The sequence below is a fragment of the Alexandromys fortis genome, unplaced genomic scaffold (genome assembly GCF_014885135.2).
Source record: "Alexandromys fortis isolate MF-2015 unplaced genomic scaffold, M_Fortis_MF-2015_v1.1 scaffold_453, whole genome shotgun sequence".
Taxonomy (NCBI): domain Eukaryota; kingdom Metazoa; phylum Chordata; class Mammalia; order Rodentia; family Cricetidae; genus Alexandromys; species Alexandromys fortis.
Genome location: NW_026068464.1, coordinates 21,836 through 30,830, shown reverse-complemented (window position 1 = coordinate 30,830; position 8,995 = coordinate 21,836). Strand labels below are relative to the sequence as shown.

General features: G+C 41.8%; 1 pseudogene; it reads left to right on the top strand.

Annotated features, from left to right (window-relative positions):
* The first annotated feature begins 5,543 nt into the window (after positions 1 to 5,543).
* LOC126495744 (DNA oxidative demethylase ALKBH2-like) lies at positions 5,544 to 8,989 on the top strand (annotated as a pseudogene).
* Positions 8,990 to 8,995: the final 6 nt, after the last annotated feature.

Here is an 8,995-nt window from a genome sequence, read left to right as displayed (position 1 = left end):
CCTCACCTCCTAGGCCCAGCACTTCAGTCTCTGATGGAGACTGTCCTGGGAAGAACAGAACCCTCTGGATGGTCCCCGGGCTCTGGGACCTCTCCCCTTGGACTGCCCCAGCTCTACAGACACGGCCTGCTGCTCCCCTTCACCTGTACCTCACTTCCCAGCTCTGCTTCATATAAGCACTAAAAGATCTCTGCCACCTTTGTCTGTTCTCCTTTGCTCCTTGTCTGCCCTTCAGATGCTCTGCTGCACCCTCTGATCACAGCAGAACCCCAACATGGCCCTTCTCCTGAACCCAGCAGCCCACAGCAGTCCAGGTCATGGGGCCATGAGCAGCTTGGGCCCAAGACTCAGGGCTCCTTCCTCCTTAAAAGGTCAATTCAGGCTAAGACAAGCTGACCTGCTGCTGGGTCTTTCTGCCCCTAGGCCTCAGTGCCTCTGAGCATTCCTGGGCCCTGTTCCTCACTACAAACCATCAGCAGCTGCCGCCTTCCTAGCCTTTCCTCTCCAGTCACAGCTGCTCCATTGGAGCAGCCTGGGTCTCACTGGGTTTCTGGTGTGCCTTGTGGTTTTCATCTCAGGAGTGGGGAAGTCTGCATGATTCACTTGTGGTTGCACCTGGCTGAGTTGTGCAGGCTGGCCTCACACTCTCCATGAGATTCTCCTGCTCCCCAAATGCTGGGATGACATGTGTGCTACCATGCTGGCTAGAAAATAAGTTCTATAAAAGACAGGGATGTGAGATCCTGGCTACTTCAACAGCAGGGGCACCAAAGTTGAGTGCCAAGACATCTTGGACTACGTCTAACAGTGGGGGTCTCCGTGACTGTCACCCTCAGGACATGGCTATGTTAATAAAACTAGGTAGTAAGCAAACCTGTCAGAGGTTACAAACAAGACTGCCAGGCTGGTGCCACTCAGTGGCAGAGTGCTCACTTGGCATTGTGAGGGCCCAAGTTTCATCTCTGCCATCACAGTAAACAACACATCTGCTGGGGATGTAGCTCAGTGGTTGGGTGATTGCCTAGCATATGTGAGGACCTGGGCTCCATCCCCAGGACTAAACCCCAACACCACAAAACCCCACCAGATCCAGCGATCACTGTCAACAATGAGTGCCTGAGTACAATTCTCATGACCCTATGGTGCAAGGAGAGAAACAGCTCCCTCAAGTTGTCCTTGACCCCTACATGCTCCTACCCCCTCCACACACACAGAAAGTGTAATTAAGAAAAGCAAGAAGCAGGGCAGTTGCTGGCGCACACCTTTAAACCTAGCATGTGGGAGACAGAGGCCAGTGAGTTTGAGGCCAGTTTGGCCTACAGAGCAAATTCCAGGACACCCAGAACTGCACAGAAATCCTGTTTTGCAAACAAAACAAAGTAAAAAAGAAGAAGAAGAAGAAGGAGGAGGAGGAGGAGGAGGAGGAGGAGGAGGAGGAGGAGAAGAAGAAGAAGAAGAAGAAGAAGAAGAAGAAGAAGAAGAAGAAGAAGAAGAAGAAAAGAAAAAAAAAAGAAAGAAATTGGGTCTGAAGAGCAGTTGCTGCTCTATCTGAATTTAGTCACAAAGCCAAAGGGCACCTGAAACTTCCAGCCAGAACTCTCAGTGTGAGCCATAGGTCTTTTGTCTATCTCACTCGCCTATTGACACTTCTTCTCAGACACTGCCAATCTCTTCCTCTAGCATAAGCACTGCGCAGCCCACTGCTCTTTCCATCCTAGACAGACAGAATCTATATATTTTATTTTAAGAGGCAATAACCAGAAGTCTGTTCCCCAGCACCTTTGCTGGCCTTTTCTTTGGGGCATCTTATCCCCTTCTGTGCCTTTTCTCTTGGGGCACAGATAGAGCCAGGCTCCACTCTGAATACAAACCATGGGCTGTATTCAAGCATCCATGGACATCACCCTGGGTTGGCCTCTGATCAAAGAGATTATTGTTTCCAAGGCCACCAGGTAGTTGCTCCCTTGTCTGTTTCTTGAAGAGCAGTGTTTTTCCTTGTGCTCATGAACGCTGTGATTCACTGTGTTAACCCAGGCTTTGCTGGGTTGATCAGTGTTTGGATTTTTGAAAAGTTTGTAAATTCAAAATTGGATACATTCAGAATGGAATCTGTGGTTCTTTATTAAAACACCAGTTTCATGAAAGAGAAAATACTAAATGAGCTAGCAATCTTGAACACTAGCTCAGTAGATATTTCATCCCTTTTATGTCATTACTTCATGCCTAAATAATCCTGGTGGTTGATGTTTTTCCTACTTAGTTTGTGACTATTCTTTGTAAACCCCTATTGCTTTAGTCAGGTTTTCCAGAGACCTGAGACTAGAACTAGAGATATATCACATTGGTTTAGAGATAAAAATAATTTTGCCTATTGTCTAAATCTTGTGCAACAGCTGTTCCTGGTTGTAGTGGAGCAATTTAGACAACCAGGGATTTGGAGGTGTGACTACCTCCTCCAGACTGGTTAGATCAACCCTAAGTGACTTTGTGAAGGGTATGCTGGTCCCTGTGAAAATAAGCAGATGATAGTGTTGCTTAGAGGAGTATCGGGATTGCTGGAGAGCACCAGGAGGAGGCAAAGTCTGTGTGTAGATAAATATGAGTTGTACTCAACAGATAAATAAATAGATAAATAAATAAATAAATGCTTCCTGGGGAGCAAAGTGTTAAGAACTGCTTCTCAGGTACAGAGAGGAAGAGGGAGGACTCCCTCTGTCAGGAAAATGTCTTTTAAGTCTTGTCTTAAACAGAATGGGTTCTCTTGAAACTAGTAAGCTCCTGTAAGAAGTCAGAAATTCTCTGTTGCAGTGAGTTCTAGCATTTAGAGTTAAGTTAATGAAGTATTGCCCCGTATCCAGTTCTGCACCCTTCCTCATGTACTGACCTCTTCTCCTTCTTGAAGCACTGATGAAACAGATTAATCCAGCCCTGGAAAAGGCAGAATTGAGAAAACCTTCTTATGGGAGGTAAGGAATTCTTCTTGATAATAGTAAAATAAATTTCCTCTCAGTGGGGTTGAGGAAGTGGCAGAGCCCCTGCTGTGGATTGAGCCAACAACAGAGGTCATGTGCCTTGGTGAGTAGTGTGCCTTTGCAGATTTGGTTTGGGAGAGGGGACACAAAGCTCTTCTCTTTTGCCAGGCAAATTTCAGAGGGTTTTGTGGAAGTGTTTCTTCCCAATGACTGGTTTATTCTTGTCAAGCTGTGTCTGGACTAGATCTGACTTCTGAGACTCTAGGTGAGTCAGAGAGTAAATGTGTGGAGGTGGGTGACAAACCAGGGCTTTTCAAAGCTCAGCTGTAACAGGGGAGTAGAAGTTTGACTGGCTTTGCCTTTCTCTGACTTTGTTTTGCAGTGCTTGGTACTAAACCTAGGCTTTGTAAATGTTAGATAAGGGGTTGGAGAGATGGCTCAGCAGTTGAGAGCACTGACTGCTCTTCCAGAGGTCCTGAGTTCAATTCCCAGCAACCACATGGTGGCTCACAACCATCTGTAATGGGGTCTTGTGCCCTCTGGTGGCCTGCAGGTATACATGCAGACAGAACACTGTATACATAATACATAAATAAATCTTTAAAAAATGTTAGATAAGTGCTCTCACAACAACCTATATTCCCAGGCCTCCACAGGAACTGTATAAACATATTTTCAATTTGGAGTGAGTCTTCGGGCCTGCTAGTGCAGTGGTCTGAGAATGGTGCATTTAGGCACACACATTTCAGTGTTTAGACTGTTTGGGAAGGTGTGACCTTGAGGGAGGTGTGTCACTGGGAGTTGGCTTTAAGGTGTCATTCTCAGTTACTTCTCTCTGGCTCCTGCTTGTGAACCAAGTTGGTACAAGCTTTCAATTATTGCTCCTCCACGTGCCTTCCTGCTGCCACGCTCACCACCATGATGGTCACGGAATCATGAGCCCAGAATTAAATGGTTTCTTTTTTTGAGTTTCATTGGTGCCAGTGCTTTACCACAGCAATAGAAAAGAAACTAAGGCAGCAGGTGAAGGCACTTACCACCAAGCTTGATTCCTAAAACTTGGATGTGGAAGGAGAGGACGAACTCCCACAAATTGTCTTCAGACCTGCACACATGCCTCATGACATACATGCACCTATACATATATAAACAAATCAATAAATTTAAACAAGACATTTTAAAAATTGTCTTAAAGGACATTAGGGCATTTGAATGTTGAGAGTAATATTTGAATAATCTTTTGAACTTAGAACAAAACATATGACTACTTACATATGGTGCATTTGGGTTTATCACAGTAATAGCTGTAGTTTTAGCATATGGATCTTTATCTGCTCAGCACATTTATCTCTATTAATGATAAAGTATAGTTTTAAATTCTGCTTATATATTTTTATAGTTAAATAATATATGGTTGTATTTCTCATGTGGTCCAATATGGCATGCATGTGTCCTGCATGGGTGATTAAGTGTGAGTAGTTGTCATACCTCTCGCCTCATACACTTGCCATTTCTTTGTTCTCATAGCACCATCAGTCCACTCTGTTATTTTGAAATAATCAGTCAGCTGTTGTCATTCTTAATGATCTTATTGTTCTATGTTATATGGGCTCTCCATATGTAGATTCAGGTCCTGGGGATCTGATTCTTTCTTCTACTTCCATGTGCATGAAAAATTTATTTGATGCACAGATATACATGCAGGCACAACACCCGTGCACATAAAAATAAAGTCTTAAGGTAATAGAAACAATTAAAATTATTGTTGTAAATGCTATCCATTTTTAGATACAATATTTCTAATAATGAAATTACTATTCCATTCTTCCAAAATAAGAATAGCAATATTATGACTGTTTCCATGATTCTGATACTATTAATACTTCAAGAAACATAATTTATATATTTTATAGTATTTATTTTGAAAGAATGCTTCAACATAATTATTAACTTAAAAATGTAGGAACCTTTCATAAGGGATTAAGTTGTACCCAAGTTAGTTCACATTAATTTTAAGTATACCACAAGAACATAAATGATCATTTTCCTGAACCAAGTTTATTTTCCTAGAATATAAATAGTTGTAATCTTTAGCTAACTTCACTGCCCAGGATCAACTATATGATAGACAATCCAGACCATTTAGACACTTTTCTTTTTTGCTTTTTCCTTTTATCCTTTTTTTTTTCCCTGTTGGTTTTTTGAGACAGGGTTTCTATGTAGCTTTGTAGCCTGCCCTGGAAGTAGCTCTTGTAGTCCAGCCTGGCCTCAAACTCAGAGATCTGCCTGCCTCTGCCTCCTGAGTGCTGGGATTAAAGGTGTGTGTCACTACCACCCCACTCAAAAAGGTGATTTTTAATTTGCACTATGGCTGACTAATTACAATATGACTTTTAAATATTCTCTACCAGAGTTACTTTAAAACAAACTTACCAATCAATAAAATGTTATTATTACCTGTTAAGTAAATATGCCATTTCAAAGATTCTGAAGTGAGAAGTAAAATCATGAGAATTAAATGGGAAAAATAGTGGTGACAAAGCAAATTTATTAAGTAAATAAGGATGTTGATTTAATGAAAGTCTCAGTTATAAAAATGAATATTCTGGTGATTACACCATCCTGTTTGACAAAGCAGAGGCAGACGAGATCTTCCAAGAGTTGGAGCAAGAAGTGGATTATTTTACTGGTGCACTGGCCAAGGTCCAACTATTTGGAAAGTGGCACAGCGTTCCCAGGAAGCAGGCAACCTACAGAGATGCTGGACTGACATAAACCTTCTCTGGCCTTACATTGACACCAAAGCCCTGGATTCCAGTTGTAGAGCGAGTTTGAGATCTGATCTTCCGGGTGACAGGACAGACCTTCACCTTTGTGCTCATTAACAGGTACAAAGATGGTTGTGACCACATCAGGGAACACAAAGATGATGAAAGAGAACTGGCTCCTGGGAGTCCCATCGTATCTGTCTCCTTTGAGGCCTGCAGAGACTTCCTCTTCCAGCACAAAGACTCTCGAGGGGAGAGACCCCAGCAGACAGTAGAGGTAGTCAAGCTGCAGCTGGCCCATGAAAGCCTACTGATGATGAACCACTGCACCAATACCCACTGGTACCACAGTCTCCCCATCCGCAAGAAGGTCCTGGCTCCTTGGGGCAACTTGACTTTTCTGAAAATTTTACCTACTAAGAAATAAAACATTTTCTGTTAAAAAGATGAACACTTTTGTTATAAAATATGAATGTTTTATTTACTTTTCTATTGCCATAACAAAACATCATAACCAAGGCAATATATATAAGAAACTTTTATAATTTAGGTCTCATGGTTTCAGAGGGTTGGAGTCTATGACTATTGTAGAAAGGAGAATGACATCATGAAGACAGGCATGATGTTAAAGCAGTAACTAAGATCTTACATCTTCAGACACAAGCTTAAAGCAGAGACAGAGTGTGAGCTAACTAGAAATGGTATTGGACTTTAAAATTTCAAAGCCTAGGGCTGGAGAGATGGCTCCAAGGTTAAGAGCATTGCTTGCTCTTCCAAAGGTCCTGAGTTCAATTCCCAGTAACCACATGGTGGCTCACAAACATCTGTAATGGGGTCTGGTGTTCCCTTCTGACTGGCAGGCAGACACACAAACTGAATATTGTATACATAATAAATAAATATTTAAAAAAATAAAAAAATTCAAAGCCTACCCCCTAGTGACACACTTCCTCTTAACAGGACCACAACTTATTCTTCCCAAACAGGTTCACCATCTGAAGACCAATCATTTCTATATCTGAGCCAATGGGGGCCTGTTCTCATCCAAATAATACAATGAACATTATTATTGTATTTAATTGCAGGTCTTGCTTAATAGAGAAAGTGAGAAGCAAGAAAATGATTATTGGGGGGCTGGAGAGATTAGCTGGCTCAGCAGATAAGAGCACCAACTGACCTTACAGAGGTCCTGAGTTCAATTCCCAGCAACCACATGGTGGCTCACAACCATCTGTAATGAGGTCTCTGGTGCCCTCTTCTGGCCTGCAGACATACAGACAGACTATTGTATACATAATAAATAAATATTTAGAAATACATAAATAAAAAAAATTTAAAGAAAATGAAGACTAACTTAAGAGGTATGGAGAGGCAATAGCATGAAGTCCCCTCCTGGGACTGGCCTCAGGTCACCAGGTCAATAAGAGACCACATGTGGAACTTGTGAAAACTCATTCTGGTGCTCACAAAAGTGTTGGCATGTTGGAGGCTTGCCACAGCACCTCTCTTCCCCAGGGACAGAGTACTCCTCGAACATTTATTTCCTAGGTCTCTCGAACCTCAATGAACAGCACCTCACACAATGAGGGGTCAACACTCTGGCTGCCAAGCTTATGACACCATGCTACTACCATTTCTCCATTCTCAGGTGGGCACATATTCAGGATACTTGGTCTGTCCCGCAGTTAGTTCTTACCACCCTCCAGTTTTCCAAGATGCCACAATGAAGCGCCTATCTGCTCTTCTTCCTGGCACACTCATCTTTGTCAGTACAACAAAAACAGTTGATAACAATCTATTTTTTCTCCTAGCAACCTGCCTTCTCATTTCTCTCAAGGAACAAATGCCTGAGGTCTCCAGGATGGCAGTTAACTGCATATCTCTCCAGCCACACGTCCCATTGAGGGTGAGTCCACCAACTCCCAGCCCTCCCCTCCCACACATTACCCATGCCTCCAGGAAGCAGCCAGATATGAACCGGTGTGAGTCTGGGATGTTTGGGTGAAAGCTTCGCCTCAGTTCCTGGAATCCATATACCGAAAGAGTCTGGTATGTTTGATGGAAGTTTCATCCCAAAACCCCTCCCCTGGAAGTTTCCTCAGTCCAGACTCCACCTCTGAGGAAGCCCACCAAATGATGACTCCCTCCCCAGAGATGCTCAAGACCACTCCCACTGGGTATTTAAATTGTACTCCCAAAAATAAGCACATGGTTTTCTGCTCTTTGTGCACTTAGGAAAATAATAAAGAGATGAGCACTTATTGCTTCTTTTATTTTTAAGATTGTTTATTTTTCTTGAAGAGGCGAGATGCTGTTTTGTCATTGAAAGAAGGGGTGCATTCTCTGATCTGCTGTGGACTTTATTGTCCAGGAACAGTGTATAATTTAAGGTAAAAATTTAAAAATGCATGTTTTCTGAAAAGCTGTTTTCATGAGATGATGTTGAATAATATAAGTTTGAAAAACACTCTATATATTGTCCATTTCTTTTCTTAGATTTATTTATTATGTATGCAGTGCTCTGCCCACATATATACCTGCTTGCCAGAAGATAACACCAAATCTCATTATAGATGGTTGTAAGCCACCATGTGGTTGCTGGGAATTGAACTCAGGACCTTTGGAAGAGTAGGCAATGCTCTTAACCATCTCTCCAGCCCTGTTGTCCATTTCTTGAGCATTGATATTGTTTGTTATTCTTCCCCCATTGTGTGTATACATGCAATGTGCATGTGCCCATGTGTTAATGACATCAGCTAACATTTCTTGATGTTCTAAGGGACATTGTAGGTAATCCTGTCCTGAGAAATGCAGGAAAAGTATATGGAACAGCATTTACTAGTGGAAGACTAGACAGTCTATATTTAAGAAATTTACAATTTAATATTGTCCATTTTGATAATATCTGAGATAACAAAAATTATTGTTAAAAATTTATTTTTATGTTAGTAGAAACATTAAAAGTGTGTACTTTGCTTGTTCCTTTAAATTATAAATCATACTTTGTGTAAAGAAACATATATATATTAGACATTAAGTGGGATATATACAAAGAACTCAAGAAATTGGTTATCAAAAGAACAAATAATCCAATAAAAAATGGGGTGCAGACCTAAACAGAGAACTCTCAACAGATGAATCTAAAATGGCTGAAAGACACTTAAGGAAATGCTCAACATCCTTAGTCATCAGAGAAATGCAAATCAAACCAGTCTGAGAATGGCCAAAATTAAAAACATGGATGACACCTCATGC